We start from the raw sequence: 23,026 nt of genomic DNA on the forward strand, positions 1-23,026 counted from the left end.
ACGCTCTTAAGACCTCTAAGAGCATGATAGTTATAGAGGAAGAGTGTAACGCCTTGAAAATTGGGGGTCGAGCAGGAGCCCAACTCCTGAGTTCCAACACATCACTTATGCAACATAGATAATGATAATTAAATGTTGTCTGTATTAGTGCATTAAACATGAGTGGGATTATACCAAATCGACATATCATCTCTAGAGACAATTAAATTTACGCAAGCGGAAGACTGTGACAAGTATATAAAACGTATAAGTGGTTGTAAGTCTTCAGAGTATGAACATGATACCAGGTTAAATAATTACATGTAAAGTTCCAAAATATACAAAATGGTAAAGTGTAATGTCATCTAGTCCATATCCCTGTGGCCCCGGTGAGGAACTCTAGGTCTACGCAGACCCGCTAGAGAGTTGCATATAGGAGAACTCCTCCCCATCATCATAAAAGTCAGGCTCTGCTTCGTAAGCATCACCACCATCTGCAACAAAAACAGAGTCTGGTTGGTGTTTTAAAACACCGTCCCAGAGTGGGAGTGAGTGATCAACTCAGTGGAACTATAAGGCAAAGGTTAACATGTTATCAATTCAGTTAAGCAGTAATGATAAAGCAATACAACAAGCATTCATAGGTACTCTGGTTAATGCAAGGATGATATGTGTTAATGATGGATGCCCTCGCCTGCACTCCCTCTATGACATCATCTCACGATCGTGGCATGTACCCCTTCCTCTGTGCTCAACTCTAACGCCAAAGGCACATGTAAATGCAGTGCATGTACGTGATTAGCCAAGTTTTTAATTAGACTTATTCATACAGCAGATTTAGGAATCTAAGACACCTCCCTTTATATCATTGACCCAAACAATGATCCATCTAGGGTCATCAATCCTAGTTAATTTTATACCATAGCAGTTCTAGGTCGCTACGGGGAGGCTCGTCACCATCATTGCAGGCCTAGTTTATACTCGAAGCAACTACAGAAAGGCTTGTCGCCTTAGCATAGTCCTAGTGTATACTCGAGGTCACTACAATAGGCTCGTCACCTAATCGCATGCTGACAGCTCGAATACAATATTTCATACCACCATATTCGGCTCACGAGTTTGGTTTGCTTACTGGACACTATGGGGAGGCTTGTTGCCTGAGCGTAGGCCGACAGCTTGACCACGGTGTCCCATACCACCATGAATGGCTCTTGAGTCTTAGCGGATTGAGGTACCAAGGTTAAATATGCTTTACATTGGTAAGTTGGCACCTTAGATTCAAGCAGTAGCGTCCAAACATGGTGAACATACATTGGGCCAATTGGATTACTTGACAAGCTCCACTGGTATGAGCGTGCGTTGAATTAATCGACATGGAGCGCATATGCACTCCTTGTGGCCTAACCATTGTCGCTAATCTCCGTACGACTCGGATTCATCGAACGCATCCATCGTGGCTAAAACAGTTCGGCCACCGAAAGTAAACCATTACCGATTGCCTGGATTACATCGTAGCCCCATTCACACTTCAAATAGTAGTATTCACATGTGATATTTAAATACAGCATGTGACAATAAATTTCAGTATCAAACTCATTTAAGCATTTCAACAAACACATAGTGTACATGTTATTATACATAGGCATTTCATCCATAAATCACATAGTAGTAAGTTAGGTCACATAAAGGAAACTATAACTATAGATAAGGGGATTGAGAATCCTATCTCAACGCCCTCATTACATACATTACAACAAGCATTTTCTCATTCAAGCATTTTATCAAACACTTAGCCTACACATATCACATGCAGGTAATAAATTAGTTAAAATACATATTATAGCAAATCCTTCCACAAAGGAGTTGCCACACATACAAAAATCATGTATGCCCAAACAACAATCATGGCAAGCACAAATCATAATTCCATATTCATATAAACATTTAAACAAACACATGGAATGCATTTAAAATCAACATACATTACATATATGTATAATATATAGAAAACAACGTATCTAAGCACATTTGATAGCAATCAAGCCAGTCATAAATCATTACTGACATTGAAAGCCTTGAAAACATAACCTAAACATTTATAGTCTGTACCTTTCACCGGTAAATTTGTATCGAACTCAGTTCGAACACTAAGTCTTCGTCTACGGCACAATGGAAACCTATAACATGAAATAGGTTAGCTATTTCACCATTTACTTTATCTGGATACCTAAAATAGGTTAGGGTTAGGATTTTTTACTCAACAACAGAATCAGAATCGCTGCTATAGCGACACGGGAGAGGTGATTCAGCACGTAGGGCAGTGGGATCGAATTCTAGGAACTCTCTCTCACTTTCTCTCACTTCTCCTCACTCTTTCCTTCTCTTTTCTCTCTTCTCTCTCCTAGGGTTTAGAGAATTCGTATGGAATGAGAGAGGGTTGGGTTAAGGTCCTTATATAGGCCCAGAACTGATTAAAATGGCCTCATGGCCATGGTATACTTAGGTTATAGCCAAATAGTGGTTGTTTTGGTTTAACGGAGCTCATCTAGAGGCCCATTTCCTACATACGGTCTGAGAAAAATTTCCTGACATTGGATCTAGGTCAGGTTAAGTTTTCGGTCCGATCGGATTTACGGATCGACCGTGGAGGACCAGTTTCAGTTCAACGGTCACCAGTACTCGATCAGGGCCACGAGTGCACTGACATGTGTTGAAAATTTTCCCTGATCTGAAGGTGTAATTAGGTCAGAATCTAACAGTCTGAAACCTTAAGTTTGGCCTGCAAGCGAACGGCCCAATTCACTTAAGTTCATTTTCCAAAGATATTCGCGTTTCTCACACACTTCGCTCCGGGCTCAAGTTGTGCGTTTTTGGATACTATTAGGACTTGATTTCTGAGATGGTTGTCAAGCCCAGTAAGGTAGTCATAAGCGCATAGTTTCACGGTAATCAGACTTTCGACACGCGGTCCAGGTCCGATACGGAGTTTCGTGATGCTCTCAAGAGCAGCTGAGTTTTGAGATTGATCCTAGGTTTTTAGGTAATGTAGCATTAGCGATTCTGCTAGTTTTGAGTCTTACAGTTCATATTTAAAGTAGTTAGAGCTAATTTCATAGATAATCTAGTTTAGCACTTAGTTAACTCTTGTCTAATTTCTAAAGGATTTGGTCCTTAATGATTTCTGCCTGAGGTGGTACTCGGGTCTTTTTACAGATTTTTTCGAGACGTTACAAAGAGGAAAGTGAAAATGAAGGTGGTGATGAGGATGTAGCTCTCTTGGCTCAGCAATTTAAAAAATTCTTCAATAAGAATCATGGAAAACCATACAATAACAAAGGGAAACAACTGGACAACAAGCGCCAAATAGGCAAATCATTTAAAAAGTCCAGGGAACCTCAATATTATAACTGTAGGGAATATATCTATTTGTCCACGAATTGTCCCACTAAGAAATCAAAAGGAAAGGCTATGGTAGCCACATGGGATGACGCGGATGAATCCAATTTTGAAAGCAGTGATTCTGAAAGTGATGGAGACCAAAAATCCTTAAAAATACTTATGGCCTGCACCACTACAGTCATTCCCAATTCAAGGGATAATGAGGAAAGAGATGAATCACAAACCAAAGAGACACACCCCTCTGATGATGAGAATGAATTAGAAGAAGAAGAAAATGATGATATCCTTGATGCTTATGATTAACTTTATATCTAGAGCATCAATATCCTTAAGAAACTTGGTGTTGCTAAAAATAAAAACAAACTATTACAAGATGAGGTGAACAAAACTCTGGAAATCAATACCCACTTGATAAATGATCTTTAACAATACCACATTGAAAATGACAAACTAGAAAGGAAAACTACTTCCCTCACATCTGAAATGCTAAAATTAAACAAACAGATTGAACTCTTGGAATTTGAAAATATGCACCTAAAGAATGAAAATTGTAAACTTAATTTTTGATTTAGGGAAATCAAAATAATCTGTTGAACTTAGTCATAGATTCTCCCAAAGCAGTGAAAAACTAGAAAAACTTCTAGGAATGGGAAAAACACAGAAGAATAGGAGAGGCTTAGGCTATGAATCTTGTAAATCAAACTCCTTTACTGCACCACCTATGATTAAGAAAAATGTGGCTTCTGGAAGCCATACTAGGGACACCCCTATATGTCATTTATGTGGAGACTTATGACATTACAGGTTTGAATGTCTTACGTTTGGAAGGTCTCACTCCACTTCCAGTTTGAACTTTTCTGGTAAATACAAACCAACCGGAAGAACAATGCAGAATGTCAAGAATCCTTGAAAATACATACCAAAAGAAGGAAGGAAATATGATTCAATTGCCCAAAAGAATCCAAACAAGCCCATGGTAAAGATAAAGCGCCTTCACCAAGAAGAACTATCACTAAATGGGTAGTGAAAAATAAGAACACTTGCTTGATAATTCATTCTGATGCTAATACAGGTAATGGTTCTAAGTGGTATCTAGATAGCGGTTGCTCCAGACACATGACTGGTGACCAATCCCACTTCTACGACTATTTAAAATTTGATGGTGGGGCAGTCACATTTAGAGATGGGAGCTCTGCCAAGACAATTGGGCAAGGAACAATTGTTGGCCCTGGGATGACTATGATTGAAGATGTTCTTTGCATAAAAGGACTGAAACACAATCTTCTTTGTATCTCACAAATCTGTGACAAAGAACACATGGTCATATTCTCCAATGAAGAGTGCAAGATCTCAGACCTATCAGGAAAATGCATTATGAAGGGTCTTCGCACAAGTAACAACTGCTACATAATTGAAAGTAGTAGAGGGAATGATCTGTCTATCTGATATCATGAGACCAAGAACAATAAAGCCCAAGTCATGGCATTAAGACTTGGATGTGTGTGAAATGATGCTTTTTGTGGTCATCATGATATATTAGAGGATTTTTAAGCCTCCAAATTCTTTTTGAACATAAACATAGGAAATGTTTATAATTTTGGCTCTCACACTTTTTGTATAAATTTTGTTAAGTGTACAAATTGATTAGAAGCAAATGATATGTTGTACATCTCTTTGGAACTAATTGAAGCACCCAGAACAATGTTGAATCTATTACTTCGATGGAACATTCGATGAATCGAATGACACTTCGATGACATCGAAGGAGTAACAAGAACTGAAACGTCAGAAACTGCCAGCTGTCATCGAACACCTCTTCGATGACACCTTATGTCACGCCCCAAATTCGGAACCCGGGAACTATTACTTCCCAAGTCTAGAACTCGGGTCGGAGCAACTTCCTCGCCACTCGCTAGACTTGGTGAATGGTTAGCTAACTTCCCTTACACTAAACCCTACTTATGGCAGAGGGTTTTTTTTTAAAACGGTTAATCTGTTTAGGCGATTACACATTTTGTTCATGGTATCAACACATATCGAAAAGACGAACCTGTTCGACATGTCACCATAATATGGTGCACCAGCTCAATAGTAATGAAGGAAATAATAGCAAACTCCAAGAGCTCTTGTATGCATCCTGAAAAAGTGTAAGTCATACGTATGAGCAAACCACAGGTTGTGAGTCTACTGCATGCCGGGAGTAAAACACGTCTTATCAGGGCGCTCCCGTAAAGACATCCAAAAGAACCATAGGCATGTTATTAACTAGTCATGTTATCATAGGTGAGTAGGTTATCAATTAATCATGTCGTACAACTACACAAGTTTTCATGAACATGACATCAATAATAGGCATGTCACTCAACATGTCGTAAAACTGTGAGACCCGTATCCTAATCTGTACCATTCTGTAGACTTTTGCGACCCTCCAGGTCGAATTCTGGTGACTCATGATGTGTAGATAGTATTTGCGCGTGACCCTGAGTCGCATCCTATCAATTTGAGTCGGCTCGACCTGAGACTTATACCCTTGCGACCGTCCCATCACCGCTGTTACAATGCCATGTCTCACGCACCAATGCGATACCCGTGCCAGGAGATGTGGGCCCGTGTTTATTTCGAGGAAAACGCCATGCAAGAGAATCTCTACTAAATGTCAAATCAATCCTATCAATCAATCAAGTACAACACCCATCCCTCTCTCACCCAAAGTCAAAGTAACCTATACCTAGTCAAGTACACCCATCAGTCACACCCATCCCTCTCATGCTTACATCACCTCTCTCTCTCTCTCAAACCATTTTCTCAAGCAACCTAAGAGAGAGAGCCAAATGTCCAATCTTCCCATGGAGAAGCTATGGTGTGGCCCACTTTCTACCCCTCTCATCTCTCATCCTAGCCCTTCAATCTCCATCATCCTCCATCAAAGTTGAAGCCTAGGTGCTAAGAAGTCCATGGAGCCTAGATGAAGCGAAATTGGTGGGTGTTCATAGCCTTAGATCTTGATATTTGATGTAAGGCACATTTGTGATTGGACCCATTTTCATGTATGTGGTTGTAAGCAAAGAGGGGCTCATAGTGGCAGGGTCCCTCTATCTCACCGTGTCTCTCTCTCTCTCTCTTGTGATGGGTGTGGCCCACTTGATCCAAGCCGTACAAGCTGTGGGCCCCACCATGACATATGGATTTGATCTCCACCATCCAGATCATGGGACCACCATGATATGTGTTTTATCCAGGCCATCCATTAAGCCTAGACATTAGGAAAATACAAATATCTGCTTGATCCAATCAAGTGGGCCACGTGTACGTGGACCCCACTTGTTGTATATGTTTCACCCATGCCGACCACCATCCAGATCCTGGACAGTGGAGCCTACCTTGATGCAATGCCTCATCCAGGCCATCCGTAGGCTTGGACGATTAGGAAAACACATATATCAGTTGTCCATCTGGTGGGTCCCATACGTGTGGACCCACCTTGGTGCCTATTCATCCACACCGTCCACTTGGATGTTGGAAGAGGATGGACGTTGGAGTACCTCCACCAGCTATACATGTTGTTGTTTTGAAGTCTGACATGAGGTATGTATTATATTCCAACCGCCCATGTGGGACCTATAAGTGTTATGGTTTTCTAGCTCCTATGATTGTCAAATTTTGGAGTGTCAAAACCTCTCAGTTTGTAGCGCTAAAATCTCTCTTGGAATCTATGTCTTATCCAGCTCATAATGAAGTCTGTGCATCTCTCAAGAACAAGGGTCATTTGTACAAAAACTTTAAGGGTAAGTGTACTTGTTAATATTTATGTACAACATCAATTGTGAATTTAAAAGCTTTCAAGAAGAATTTAAGAATTTTAAAGCTTCGTACAAGTCAAGACAACGTTCCTAGATTTTGAAAGTTCAAGATACTCAAGCTTTATTGTTAGTCGTTCTTAAGCTTCAAGAGTCTCAAGTTCAAGCTTTATCCTTTGACAAGATCTCAAGCTTCGCTAACTTCAAAGAACGTTTATCATCTGAAGAAAAGAAGGTTCAATGTTCATACATCATGTTCAAGGTATGAATGACCTTAGATTGACCTTAGAGTAGGTCATTTTTAATACATAATTCAATTAGATCTTTCTATAAGTGAATGGTCTGTTTCTAGACTAGTCCTGGACTTTGTTCGACTAGTCATAGCACTGGCTCGACCAGTCTAAGAAATTCCACGACTAGTCCTAAGTTTGTTGCAAATTTTTAGAATTTTTTGTTAAGCCACGACCAGTCCTAGAGACTGCTCGACCGGTCGTGTGAACAGTGCATGACTCATTCACGACCAGTCCTGCAGCTACGAATCAAAGTCCAACAACTGTTTCTGGTCCCACAAGACCAGTCGTGGACATGTCACGACCAGTCGTAGAGGTCCCACTACCAGTCGTGAAGGTCCTACGACCAATCGTGGAACGGCTTTATCCGATCGCGCTCAAAATTTTAAAAATTAGTTGGTCCTACGACCAGTCGTGAACGTGATTTCTTCACTTATAAATAGACGATGAATTTTAGAGTTTTTCATTTAATTCAAGCTAAATCAATACGACACTCTGAGAGATAAGTTTGTAAACTTCTTAAGCTATATTGTGCCTATTTAATATTCTCTTTTATTAGCTTTATTATATTTGATCTTGTATTTTGTATTCCAATCTGATCTGAAAGAGGGATTAAAGTATTCCCACTTCTTGGAATCAAAATCAAATAGAGCTAGCCCAACTTGATTTAATTTAAAATCAATTTAGAACCTAGAACCATTTTATAAGTGAGTGTGGACATTGAACTTCTATATTCGAACTTCTACTCCGACTTGGTTCTTCCGGGCTGCAACAAAAGTAAAATATCCAGGTATTTTACAGTTTTGTAATTTCCTTTGTTTTGGTTTCTTTGAGATTAAGCTAGAAAAATCTCTCAGTTTTGGTTATCTGAGGTGATCCAGAAAACTCAGAGTGTGGAGTTTTTTGAATTGTGTAAGCCCACTTGAAAGACACAATTGTGAAGGTTTTAGGTGAACCTAGAAAAACCTATTTTCATAGTGAATGTTAATATCCACTGTGTGAGGATATTAGGAGTGGAGTAGTTGTGTGGCTATTGTTTAACAGTTGGTGTATACACAGGCGAACCACTATAATTCTTTGTGTATTGCAGTTTCCTTTCTTTATTCTTTTTGGTTCAAGATTGTGGGATGTATTTGTAGAAGTGAATGTTGTAATCTTTACATTTCAACATTGTGGGGAATGTTGTAATAGCTTATATTTCCTTTCTTGTTATTTCCTTTTCATTCCTCTTCAGTTTGAGTTTTTAATGCACAAATTGTTCTAGTAAGGTTGTCCTACCATAAACCCTTGGATTTTATGGTGTAAGTGTTGAGGGTCAAATATTGCATATTAGACCCCAGTTATTGCTTGGATTTATGAACATGATACCGTTTAATGGCCCGCTTTAATCATGTTTGTGATGCAGAGTGTATTTACGAGCGTGGACTGAAAAGGGAGCTTAAAGCATGGATTTAACGCTCTGATGACACTAAAGGCAAGGGACGGACTCCAGGGGACCAAGATCGATGGAATTACATGCTAGGGATCCGCAAAAATCGAGAAACTGAAGCTCAAGCGGCCTGAAAGTCAGCCAGAATGCAAGATCACTGGGTTTCCATCATTTGTTCGGCTTAAAACTTTATACATGGCTCGAGGACCAAAAACTAACCGTACACGTCAAATTTCAGTCATTAGATCGATCTAGAAGTGGCCCAACGGACAGATCAGCCCATAAATCAGTGATTTGGGGCCCGCCTGGTATCTGAAAATGCTTCAATTTTGTTCTCAACGCCTTAAATGGAGTGACACAGCAAATGGATGGAGCAGATGTCTCACAAACATCATAGTGGACCCTACATGAACAATGCGTATACATAGTGTACACACACCGGCCATGCACCGGACAATCAGCCCGGTCAAAGACGGGTTGACTCGTCTTCTTCTTCCGCAGCAACAACGGACGGACAACAGTGGGTCCCATTCACTCTCCAGATGATAAATCTGGACCATCCATTCGCTCAATAGGTGGGGCGTAACCCTCACTTAGATGTCCTTCTCTTCCCATTATGCACACATGTGTAAAAAAGCGATCAAACGCAGGATAGACGGTGGAAATATTTGATACGGTGGGTTGCACTAAAATCAAGAAAAAGTATACATTTCTAATTGGTTTTTCGCCATGAGTCGAATGAACGGAGTGGATTTACTGTTTGACATTGTTCCTGGGCCCCACTGACTCTCATTCAAAAAAATGGAAACTTCCGTTTCTTCTGGCGTGAAACAGGGGCGCCGGTTGATCCTTGTGGGCCACCGTCATGATTCAAAGGTCCGACCTGGACCGTCCAGTAGATTCCAAAGGGGCCTGTGATCATCGCCTAGGTGACAAAATCTTAGAAGACAGGAAATATCGTTCTCAACCATCCAAACGGAAGACCAATGGTGGAGTGAAAGATCAGGTGGGCCACACTGAATGTGAATGGAATACGCCATTCCCGACCAAAAATTCGAGGGGAATGCAATTAACGGAGTGGATTTCCTGTCCAACTTCGATCATGGACCCCACCAATCAATCAGCACAGGCAGACACTACGCAAACTCAGTTTTGCGTACGGAACTGACGCTCCAGGTGGGCCATCAAGACTGATTGTCAAAGAAATCTAAACCATTCAACTTCTCGGCAATTCAAAACCTACCAAATAGGAGTAGACGTCGCACGTTGAGGATCATGGTTGCATGTGCAAACAAAACTGAAAAAATTATTATTTTTCTCGGCTACGTAAAACGTCTCCAACTACGAAACAGAGTAAGTTTTGTAAACCGACTTGCTTGCTGCGCAAACAGCCCAGCCAACCTACATCGGGTTATAAAAGGAGAGAGAGAGGTATGGAGAGGGTATTACAGGACGTGAGGAAGCAAAGGGGAAGGGAGAACGGGAAGCAGAGAAGAGGTTTTTCTTATTTTTCTGTTCTATTTTTTTTTTGCTGCTTTATTATTATTATTTCTTATATTTGGCTTCATCATGTTTATGTGTGGCTAAACCTCTTAGCTAGGGCTAAGAGGTGAAGCTTGTAGTCTGATGGGGGAGACTTTGCTTGTGCCTCTTATTTAGACTGATTGATGTTGATTTTAGTTCAAATTAAAAGGAATACTTTCAGTTTTTTTATGGTTTGTTGTGACTGAAATTACAATAGATCTGCGATGGCTTTGAGTATTTCTTCCTCCTTTTGATGTTTATGACGTCAGGAAGCCCTGTTGTTCACCATCGTCTCATGGGCATGGTCGGATGACGGTACCCTTCCTAACCTTCATGCATTGTTGATTGGTTGGTAATTAGTTTAATTCTGTTGTTTGCTTTGTCTCCTGGGCATGGTTTGATGATGGAATTCATTCTAATTCATATACCTCTCATCTCATGAAAACTAGATCAAGTAAGTTCAGTTTAATTTCCATAATTCTTGACCCAGGCATAAGATCCCTCCGATCTCTACAAGTGGATCCTCTGAATCCCTAGTTTCCTTCTTCTGAATTCCTTAAGTTTTAGAGTAATATTTCACTATTATTCCTCAAAAACCATTCGATTTAGATTTCATCTTAGTCTAATTTTAATTCTACCTAGTTTCAGATAACGTACAGGTTTCAGTCCCTTGGGATTCGACTCGGTCTCACCGAGTTTATTACTACATCACAACCCTATACTTGGGGAGTGAACAAGCTTTTGGCGCCGTTGTCAGGGATCTGACGGTTGCGATTCTCTGAAATTAATTAGGTTTAGAATTAGTTTAAGATTAGAATTTGACTAACTTTAGTCTTAGATTTTTATTTGATTTCTAGAACTAACTTGTTTTCCTGTTTTGTAGGATCCTGACATAAGTTTCTAAATTGGTAATTTCTTCCTAATTTCTCTACTTTTTCTACTTTTAAAATTAGGGTTCAAATTTTAGAAATTTTCTAATTCTAGTATTTTCCTATTTGTAGGAAATAGTTTATTTTTAGAAACTTTCCTCTTTTGTTTTTAGAAACTAGGTTAGTTATTTCCCTTTTTAGAAATTAACTTTCTATTTTTGTTTTCTAGTAACTTTCTAATTCTAACTCTTTTAGAATCTAATTTTGTTTCCTAATTTTCTACTTATAGAATTTCTGTTTAGAAACTAACTTTCCTATTGTGTAGGCTTTTAAGATAGAAATTTCTAATTCGGTAAGCTTTCTCTCTACTTTCTATTTTTCAGTTTTCTTTTAGTAATTTACTTTCCAGTTTAGGACTTTCCTAATTTATTTTAGAAATTTCCACTTTCCTTTAGGAATTTCTTCTTTTAGAAACTAGTTTACTTCTATCTTTCTTTTTAAAGATTTTTTTTTTTATTTTATTTTAGACCTTCTCTTCAGAAACTGACTTGTTTGTTTTCTTTTGCAGGTTTTTAACTTAGGGACTCCAATTTGGTAACTTCTTTCCAACCCTCTCTTTCTTTCTAGAGTTTCTTTTCCTTTCTTAGAATTAGGTTTCAAATTTGATTAAGGGCTGTGAGTGTTTCATGCCCAAGTGGGCCCGTGACAACACTCGACGTCTCTTGACTGAAGGAGGATTGGTTGAGGGGTTAACTATCCATTGCAGGACTAGACGCCACTCGAAATCCCCTGATTTAATTGAAGTGATGGCTGAGAACCAACCTCTTCTACCCCAACCTAGGGTGGAGGACATTCAGGATAAGAATGAGGTGTATCAAGCACCCCGCCGCATACTTTACGAGATTATTTACAACCAGCAGGGGTGAGTACGCCCTCATGCATGATTTTTCCTGAAAATATAGGACATATGGACATCAAGCCAGGGGTTATCCAACTCCTTCCTAAGTTCCATGGGCTTAAATCTGAAGAACCATACCTACATTTGAAAGAGTTTGATGAGATCAGAGCCACTTTATATTTTCAAAATGTGTCTGAGGACACAGTCAGGCTGAGACTCTTTCCTTTTTCTTTAAAAGAGAAGGCTAAGACGTGGTTACATTCACTGCGTCCTAGATCCATTAGCACATGGAATGATATGCAAAGGGAATTTATAAAGAAATTTTTTCCACATCATAAAACGATTACCCTTAGAAAAGCAATCATGAACTTCACCCAAAAGGAGGATGAAACATTTTACCAATGTTGGGAAAGTTCAAGGATTTTGTCAGTTCATGCCCACAACACGGCTTTGAAATGTGGCGCATTACAAATTTTTTCTACGATGGACTGACATCTTCCATGCGCCAAATGGTCGAGACAATGTGTAATGGAGAATTCATTAATAAAAATGTTGACAAGGTATGGGATTACCTCGATAGTCTTGCTGAAAAAACACAATCATGGGACTATTACCCAAAATATAACACCATGTCTAGGCCATATCATGTGTAATCGGGGACCATCGAATTGATCATGCACTTCTTGACTTAGGAGCGAGCGTCAATCTGATTCCCTACTCGGTATACAAATAGTTAGGTTTGGGTGAATTAAAACCCACCCTAACCACACTACAACTTGCTGATCGCTCTGTTCGTGTACCAAGAGGGATAATTGAGGATGTGTTGGTCTAAGTTGATAGATTTTACTACCCTGTAGATTTTATCATCCTGGACACCGAACCCATTAATAACATGAGCACTCAGATCCCCGTCATCCTTAGTTGCCCATTCCTTGCCACTTCAAACACAATTATCAATTGCAGGAATGGTGTCATGACTATGTCTTTTGGGAATATGACATTGGAGTCAAACATCTTTTTCAATAACGGTAGAAACTTAGAGGATGATGACGATTTCCATGACATTAACATGATTGACTCTTTAGTGGAAGACATAACACCTCTGACCTTATCCTCTGACCCTCTAGAGACGTGCCTGGCCCACTCCCATGATTTTAATGATGACATGATTAAAGAGACGTGTGCCTTGCTTGATACTACACCGGTACTTGAAGTTAACCGGTGGAGGTCACAATTTGAAGAGTTGCCCCAAACTGATGTAGTGCCTCTACCGTCTAACCTCAAGCCACCAAAGCTTGACCTAAAACCTTTGCCCTCTGATTTGAAATATATCTATTTAGGTCAAGATGAGACATACCCGGTGGTGATCTCTACCCACCTGGAGAAAGAACAGGAGAGTATGCTCATATCTACTCTCATTGAGCATAAGGGAGCCCTTGGATGGACAATAGCGGACCTCAAGGGAATCAACCCCTCGATTTGTACTTACTGCATTTATCTTGAGGATAATGCTAAGACCGCTTGGCAATCACAACGTAGACTAAATCCAAACATGAGGGAAGTGATTAAGGCCGAGGTTCTTAAACTATTAGATGTGGGTATCATATACCCCATATCTGATAGTCAATGGGTGAGTCCAACTCAAGTGGTTCCTAAGAAGTCCGGGATCACCATCTAGCCAATGCTAATAATGAACTCGTGCCAACTAGAGTTACTACTAGTTGGAGAATGTGCATTGACTACAGGAAGCTGAATACCGTCACGAGGAAGGACCACTTTCCTTTGCCCTTCATTGATCAAATCTTGGAAAGGCTAACTGGTCATTCCTATTACTGTTTTCTTAACGGGTATTCGGGCTACAATCAGATTGAAATCGCCCCTGAGGACTAGGAAAAGACTACATTTACATGTCCCTACGACACCTTTGCCTACAGAAGGATGCCATTCGGATTATGTAATGCCCCTACCGCCTATCAGCGATGTATGATGAGTATCTTTTCTGACATGGTGGGGAAATATCTAGAGGTCTTCATGGACGATTTCTCTGTTTTCGGTTCATCTTTCAGCGAGTGCTTAGAGAGTCTTAAATGTGTGCTTAAAAGATGTGAAGAGAAGAACTTGGTACTTAATTGGGAGAAGTGTCATTTCATGGTTCATAAGGGAATTGTCCTTGGACATATTATCTCGTCTAAAGGAATCGAGGTGGATAAGGCAAAAATCGATCTTATCTCTAACCTACCTCCACCCAAGAACATCAGAGATGTGTGATCCTTCTTAGGACACGCAGGGTTTTATAGACGATTCATAAAGGAATTTAGTCTCCTCTCTCATCCCTTATGTAATCTTCTGCAAAAGGACGCACCATACGAGTGGACTGAGCAATGCTAGGAAGCTTTCACCAAGCTTAAGGGCATGTTAACCACTGCACCTATCATGTAACCACCCGATTGGAGCCTTCCTTTTGAGCTTATGTGCGATGCTTCTGATTATGCTCTTGGAGCGGTCCTAGGCCAGAGAAAAGATAAGAGGCCCTACGTCATTCATTACGCAAGTAGAACTTTAAATTCTGCCCAAGTGAACTACTCGACTACGGAAAAGGAACTCCTAGTCGTAGTGTTCGCTTTGGATAAATTTAGGTCCTACTTGATCAGATCCAAGATCATTATCTACACAGATCATGCGGCACTTAAGTATCTTCTTTCTAAGAATGATTTTAAGCCCCGCCTGATACGATGGATCCTTCTACTCCAAGAATTTGATTTGAAAATTAATAATAAAAAGGGAGTAGAGAACGTAGTGGCCGATCATCTGTCTCGCCTTAATATCTCTAATTCCCCTGAGGTGACCCATATCAATGACATGTTCCCTGATGAACAACTGTTCAGAGTCTCCCATTCGCCTTGGTTCGCTGATATTGCCAATTATCTTGCCAAAGGTTTCATACTGACGCATTGGACTACACAAGATAAGAAGAAATTCTTTACCAAGGTACGTAACTTTTTCTGGGACGATCCATATTTATTTAAATATTGTCCAGACCAAATCTTGAGGAGATGTGTGCCAGACGATGAGCACCAAAGTGTCATCTCCTTCAGTCACTCATAGGCCTGTGGTGGTCACTTTTCTGCTAAAAAGACTACGACCAAGATTTTACAGTGTGACTTTTATTGGCCCACTATGTTCAGGGACACTCATGAGTTTTGCAAGGCTTGTGAGCGTTGTCAAAAATTGAGAGCATTATCCCGTCGAAATATAATGCCTTTGAATCCCATCCTTATCATAGAAGCATTTGACTGCTGAGGCATCGATTTCATGGGACCATTCCCCCAATCATTTGGAAATTTGTATATTTTGCTCACCGTAGATTATGTCACTAAATGGGTCGAAGTAATTCCGTGCCGAAATAATGACCATCGCACGGTCATTAAATTCTTAAAAGAGAGCATCCTTTCGCGGTTCGGGACGCCTCAAGCCATCATTAGTGATGGGGGCTCACACTTTTGTAATAGACCATTCGAGAGCTTAATGAAGAAATACGGTATCTCTCATAAGGTGAGCACCCCATACCATCCACAGACAAGTGGACAAGCTGAGATTTTCAATAGGGAGATCAAACATATCCTAGAGAAAACGGTTAACCCTGATCGTAAGGATTGGTCAATCCAATTGACCGATGCCTTATGGGCATACCGTACTGCTTTTAAAACCCCTATTGGAACGTCTCCCTTTAGACTTGTCTATGGGAAAGCTTGTCACTTGCTTGTGGAGTTGGAACATAAAGCGTACTGGGCGATCAAAAATCTGAATTTCAATCTGGACAACGCTGGCTCGCTATGTAAACTTCAATTAAATGAACTTGAAGAAATTCGGAACGATGTGTACGAGAACTCGAGAATTTACAAAGATAGAATGAAGGCGTTTCATGACCAACGTATTCTACGGAAATCATTCACACCTGGTCAGAAAGTCCTTTTATATAATTCTCGATTACATCTCTTTCCAGGTAAGCTTCGATCTCGTTGGACTGGCCCTTACATTGTGGTCACTGCGTATCCTCATGGGGCTGTTGAGATAAGAGATCCTGACAATGGTAAGGAGTTTAAAGTAAATGGACATCGCTTAAAGCCATTTGTCAAGAAATTTGATTCAGAGGACATGTCCATACTTCTGACTAATCCTGTTTACCAGGATTGATCTCCTAGTCTGATGGAGGTATAGGTAGGTTTCCTGTTTTCATAGGACTAGGATAGTTTCCTTTATGCTATTTTAGGATAGACGGTAAACTTAGCACTCCTGGGAGGCAACCCAGGCTTTTATTTTATTTTTTTATTTTTTATTTATTATTATTATTATTTTAGTTAGTTAGTTCAAATGTTTGTGGGTAACATTGTTGCAAACCCTCACGAGACTACAACTCGTCCACTAGGGGCAACCTAGGGGTTTAAAGGCTTGTTGCATATGCTAAATGCAATCGAGAGCACTTGCGAAAGTGGTGTAGGTAGGATTTTATTTTTGGTTATTTTTATTTTACTTCTGTTGGTTTCTCTCTTGTGCTGACCCGCTCTTACGTAGATATTTTTGGAAAGCTTCTTGATTCTTTCGTCCAGGTACTATCTTTCCATCACTCCTCTTATATTTTTGTTGTCCCATGTGCATTGCATGCTTATTTCTTTTACATTGAGGACAATGTAGATTTTTGGTTGGGGTTTGATGGGAGATTAGGTTTCCTAATCAGTGTTTTCTTGGTCTTGAGCAAAAATTGAATTGCAAAAATTGAATTATGAAAATTTTTAATTTTTTTGGAATTTTTTGTGAATTTCAAGATACGTAATATTGGTAATTTATGACTCTTGGATTCAGTATCTTTTAGATTTCACAATTAAGTTTGAAGTGTTAATCTGGAATTAAAAGTTGTAAACATTGATTGAGTCATGTTGTCACAAAACACATCTCGCTTGTGCATTAAGGGTTCAGTTCGATATTGAAGGATCAACTTGGTAATCACTAAACATGAAAGGAACCAACTTGGGAAATTGAAAAGAGTTAGGTGAACAGTCTTTACCATAGGTTTGCTCCCTGTAGGTGAGGATTCGATGCCCCATGGATGATATTTGAAAAAGAGTTGGGTTTACAGTCTTTACCTTAGGTTTACACCCTACAGGTGAGGATTTGATTCCCCTTATTGGTGTTACTTTTAATGAAAAAAATCAAAAATTAAAAGAATAAAAAGATAATGTGTGAGGCAAGTTTTGGTTATCGTGAATTCTCTTATTGGCTACCAATGATATCCTTAAATAGAGAGGTGAATCTTAATGTTGATCAGTCGAGATTAGACTATACATCCATGAAACTCAATGTTTAGAATTGTTCTAATTAACAGACTAATATTTTGAACTTAATAATGAAGTTACCGTGCGCTTGAGTCCAGGAGAAAATAATGCCCAATATTCATGAATCGTAGAATTCTAGTATATCTGGATTGTTTTTTTTAAATTCACTCGAGTTTATAAAAATTGTTCTGTAATTTTCAACTTATCTTTCGCATACTTTGCTCGGGACTAGCAAAATGCTGGTTGGGGGTTGTGTTGAGGGTCAAATATTGCATATTAGACCCCAGTTTTGCTTGGATTTACGAACATGATACCGTTTAATGGCCCGCTTTAATCATGTTTGTGATGCAGAGTGTATTTACGAGCGTGGACTGAAAAGGGAGCTTAAAGCACGGATTTAACGCTCTGATGACACTAAAGGCAAGGGACGGACTCCAGGGGACCAAGATCGACGGAATTACACGCCAGGGATCCGCGAAAATCGAGAAACTGAAGCTCAAGCGGCCTGAAAGTCAGCCAGAATGCAAGATCACTGGGTTTCCATCATCTGTTCGGCTCAAAACTTTATACATGGCTCGAGGACCAAAAACTAACCGTACACGTCAAATTTCAGCCATTGGATCCCTTTGGAAGTGGCCCAACGGACAGATCAACCCATAAATCAGTGATTTGGGGCCCGCCTGGTATCTGAAAATGCTTCAATTTTGTTCTCAACGCCTTAAATGGAGTGACATAGCAAATGGACGGAGCAGATGTCTCACGAACATCACAGTGGACCCTACATGAACAGTGCGTGTACATAGTGTACACGCACCGGCCGTGCACCGGACGGTCAGCCCGGTCAAAGACGGGCTGACCCGTCTTCTTCTTCCGCAGCAACAACGGACGGACGTTGTTCATCCATTTTTCAACAGTGGGTCCCACTCGCTCTCCAGATGATAAATCTGGACCATCTATTTGCTCAATAGGTGGGGCGTAACCCTCACTTAGATGTCCTTCTCTTCCCATTATGCACACACGTGTAAAAAAGCGATCAAACGCAGGATAGACGGTGGAAATATTTGATACGGTGGGCCGCACTAAAATCAAGAAAAAGTATACATTTCTAATTGGTTTTTCGCCATGAGTCGAATGAACGGAGTGGATTTACTGTTTGACATTGTTCCTGGGCCCCACTGACTCTCATTCAAAAAAATGGAAACTTCCATTTCTTCTGGCGTGAAACAGGGGCGCCGGTTGATCCTTATGGGCCACCGTCATGATTCAAAGGTCTGACCTGGACCGTCCAGTAGATTCCAAAGGGGCCTGTGATCATCGCCTAGGTGACAAAATCTTAGAAGACAGGAAATATCGTTCTCAACCATCCAAACGGAAGACCGACGGTGGAGTGAAAGATCAGGTGGGCCACACTAAATGTGAATGGAATCACGTCATTCCCGACTAAAAATTTGAGGGGAATGCAATTAACGGAGTGGATTTCCTGTCCAACTTCGATCATGGACCCCACCAATCAATCAGCACAGGCAGACACTACGCAAACTCGGTTTTGCGTACGGAACTGACGCTCCAGGTGGGCCATCAAGACTAATTGTCGAAGAAATCCAAACCATTCAACTTCTCAGCAATTCAAAACCTACCAAATAAGTGTAGATGTCGTACGTTGAGGATCATGGTTGCATGTGCAAACAAAACTGAAAAAATTGTTGTTTTTCTCGGCTGCGTAAAACGTCTCCAACTGCGAAACAGAGTCGGTTTTGTAAACTAACTTGCTTGCTGCGCAAACAGCCCAGCCAACCTACATCGGGTTATAAAAGGAGAGAGAGAGGTATGGAGAGGGTATTCCAGGACGTGAGGAAGCAAAGGGGAAGGGAGAACGAGAAGCAAAGAAGAGGTTTTTCTTGTTTTTCTGTTCTATTTTTGTTGCTGCTTTATTATTATTTTTTCTTATATTTGGCTTCATCATGTTTATGTGTGGCTAAACCTCTTAGCTAGGGCTAAGAGGTGAAGCTTGTAGTCTGATGGGAGAGACTTTGCTTGTGCCTCTTGTTTAGACTGATTGATGTTGATTTTAGTTCAAATTAAAAGGAATACTTTCAATTTTTTTATGGTTTGTTGTGACTGAAATTACAATAGATCTGCGATGGCTTTGAGTATTTCTTCCTCCTTTTGATGTTTATGACGTCAGGAAGCCCTGTTGTTCACCATCGTCTCATGGGCATGGTTGGATGATGATACCCTTCCTAACCTTCATACATTGTTGATTGGTTGGTAATTAGTTTAATTCTGTTGTTTGCTTTGTCTCCTGGGCATGGTTTGATGATGGAATCCATTCTAATTCATATACCTCTCATCTCGTGAAAACTAGATCAAGTAAGTTCAGTTTAATTTCCATAATTTTTGACCCAGGCATAAGATCCCCCTGATCTCTACAAGTGAATCCTCTGAATCCCTAGTTTCCTTCTTCTGAATTCCTTAAATTTTAGAGTAATATTTCACTATTATTCCTCAAAAACCATTTGATTTAGGTTTCATCTTAGTCTAATTTTAATTCTACCTAGTTTCAGATAACGTACATGTTTCAGTCCCTTGGGATTCGACCTGGGTCTCACTGAGTTTATTACTACATCACAACCCTATACTTGGGGAGTGAACAGTAAGGTTGTCCTTTGAACAACATTTGTATCAACCTCTCAAAACTAGAATTTTGAGGTTGTTGCTTCCTTTGATTATTTGTATTTCATTTGGCTATCTTATTGTTTAATTCTGCTATTAATTTTTAATTTGGCATTGTCCTATTCACCCCCCCCCCCCCCCCACACAGGACATATAACTCGGTCTTTTCAAGTGGTATCAAATCCAAATAGCTCATTTTAATTGTTATTTCTTTTTGGATTAATTTCCTAAGCTAATCGATCTAAGCTTTGTAAGATGTCAAATTTTGATAGTCTTTCAGTTACTAGGCCTCCACCATTTGATGGCTCCAATTATGCTTATTCGAAAGCCAAAATGAGGATTTTCTTAAAATCCATGGATGAGAGCGTGTGACATGCCACAGTGACTGAATGGACCCCTCCTACCACTGAAATAACTGGTATCGATGGATCTTAATCAATGAAAGTCACACCTTATTTTACTTGGAGTACTCTTCAGAAAAATGAAAATAGTGCCAATGCAAAGGCTTTAAATGCCATAACTTGTGCACTATCACCAGATGAATTCAAAAGAATTATATCCTGTGATACTGCAAAGCAAGCCTAGGATATTTTAGAAATGACACACGAGGGAACAACAATTGTCAAGAAATCTAAAGTCCAAATCCTCACAACCAAATTTGAGAAAATACATATGGAGGAAAGTGAAACATTCATGGACTTTTATACTAGATTAAATGACATTGTTAACTCTATGTGGGATCTCGGTGATAAAATCTCAGAAAGTAAAGTTTGTGCAAAAATACTACGTTCACTACTTGAACGGTTCAATTCAAAGGTGACCGTGATCCAGGAACTTCATGATACAGATAATATGAGGGTAGAAGAATTAGTTGGTTCTTTACAAACCAATGAGTTAAACTTTAAAGCTACTAAAGGTAAATCCATTGCGCTTAAATCCTCTAAATGTTTTTCTCATAAAAATTGTAGTAATTCTGATTTAGAAAATTCTGAAGATGATATGGCCCTCTTAGCTAAAAAGTTTTATAAAATTTTTAAAAGTAAAAAGAGGGTTGATTTTTAAAAATCTAATGATAAGAAAAGATCTAAATCTAAAACTTAGAAATCATTAAAAGATAGCCAATATTACAACTGCCATGAATATGGGCATTTAATAAACAAGTGTTGTCACCACTCAAACCCGGAGATTAAACTCACAGGAATCCCGATCAACTAATCCGGTGCCGACAGCCTCTATAGTACCCCATTCTCGGCTCCCAGTGTCCATACGCCAGATTCCGATCCTGGGATCCTACAAGGAGGATTTTCCATCGTACTTTTATCTCGTAATAAGCATAACCACAAATTTACCCAAATCACAAAGGCAACATCATCATCACATATCCACTAATATAAACATTTAAATACAAATCTGAAAGGTAAATACATATATCGAAATTAAAGCTCCAGAAGATTGCTGCACACTCCATGCTCAATGCTGCTGCAACCTAACGCCACCTGTATGCATCTATCATGCATAAGCTTATAGAAAGCTTTGAGGGTGGTGAAAGTGTGTGTACAAGATAAGTGCTAAGTAAGCAATATTAGAGTAATCAGAGTAAGCGGAACTATACTGGTAAGTCTATGAGTCATACAATATTAGAGTATGTAATACAGATTAGTTATACAAATGAGGAGTCAAAGAGAGCCAAATATCAGGTGCCGAGGATACAATGCAATATATAAATCTTGCTAAGTCCCTCTAGGCCATATAAGTGCAGACATGGTAACCGAAAATGCTCAGTACTGCGGATGCAATGTAATATGTGATGCGAATGAAATGACCAATGTGAAGTCGGGATGATAGTACATAGTATCGCAAGCTATGGGCTCCATCATAAGGCTCTTCTATCCAAACTAGTCCCATACCTAGATTTAAATAGTTAAATTCAATGTGGTAAACTCCTGATCTCACGTTAGTCTCGTGCCCCAACCGAATCCTGGCCATTGCGAAGGTATACGTAACAAATAGTTGCGCATCACCAGCCCGAGTGGATAGTGAATGAATGAATGAATGAGTATGCAACTCCTGATCAATAGGTCCACCTATCAGTATGGTTCCTCTCTAGGATCATCACCGGGGTCTATTACACTTTACGCCAGCTTGCCGCCCCTATCTAAGCGCACAACTGGGTAAGTGGAAGAGACCTCACTATCCGCCTGCCAATATTGGGCCCAGCTCGTCAATAACGGACTGATTCCTCAAGCTGGTCAAACTCAACCTAGACATTGCCCCCTCACTCAGGCGGGTAAGGTCACACCCCTTTCCAACCGACTACGATACAGTGGGAGACGCGGCCTACTAATATACGGCCCTCATGCGCTCATATATATCCACTCGGTCTCAACATTGGGACGTCTCCTGGCCACGAAGGTTTAAGGATTTTCACCTAGGGACATCTATGACACCCGTATGCTAGAACCAAACATTTTTAGTGTCCCATCTGGCCATCCACGATATGCCTATGGAGGCTATGACCTTGATGTTGCTAGGGCATACAGTAATCACAACACACAATGCAGGAAGCATGAGTCATACAATCCAGTCATGCATCAATCCTGCACATACCGTGCACTCATGTGAGATAAACTCTGCTTATCAGGGAGTTTCATAACCTACCCAATGACATATGCAATGGTCAAACACATCTCATAACAAACCTGCAGATCATGCGTATGGGCATGTATCATGATGTTATGCTATCACATACCCATAATTGGTATCATTAATCAGTATCGATAATTGGCACTAATAATCGGCCTCGACAATCAGAATTGGCCGAACAAGGCCTAAGGGAAG

At 40.0% G+C, this 23,026-nt stretch overlaps 1 non-coding gene across 1 annotated transcript; it reads right to left on the reverse strand.

Moving 5' to 3' along the window:
- Positions 1-12,530: 12,530 nt before the first annotated feature.
- Positions 12,531-12,636, reverse strand: LOC131247644 (small nucleolar RNA R71). The gene has a single exon (XR_009171920.1). It is a non-coding gene; the product is annotated as a small nucleolar RNA R71 (small nucleolar RNA).
- Positions 12,637-23,026: the final 10,390 nt, after the last annotated feature.

This window comes from Magnolia sinica, chromosome 5 (assembly GCF_029962835.1).
Source record: "Magnolia sinica isolate HGM2019 chromosome 5, MsV1, whole genome shotgun sequence".
Classification (NCBI taxonomy): domain Eukaryota; kingdom Viridiplantae; phylum Streptophyta; class Magnoliopsida; order Magnoliales; family Magnoliaceae; genus Magnolia; species Magnolia sinica.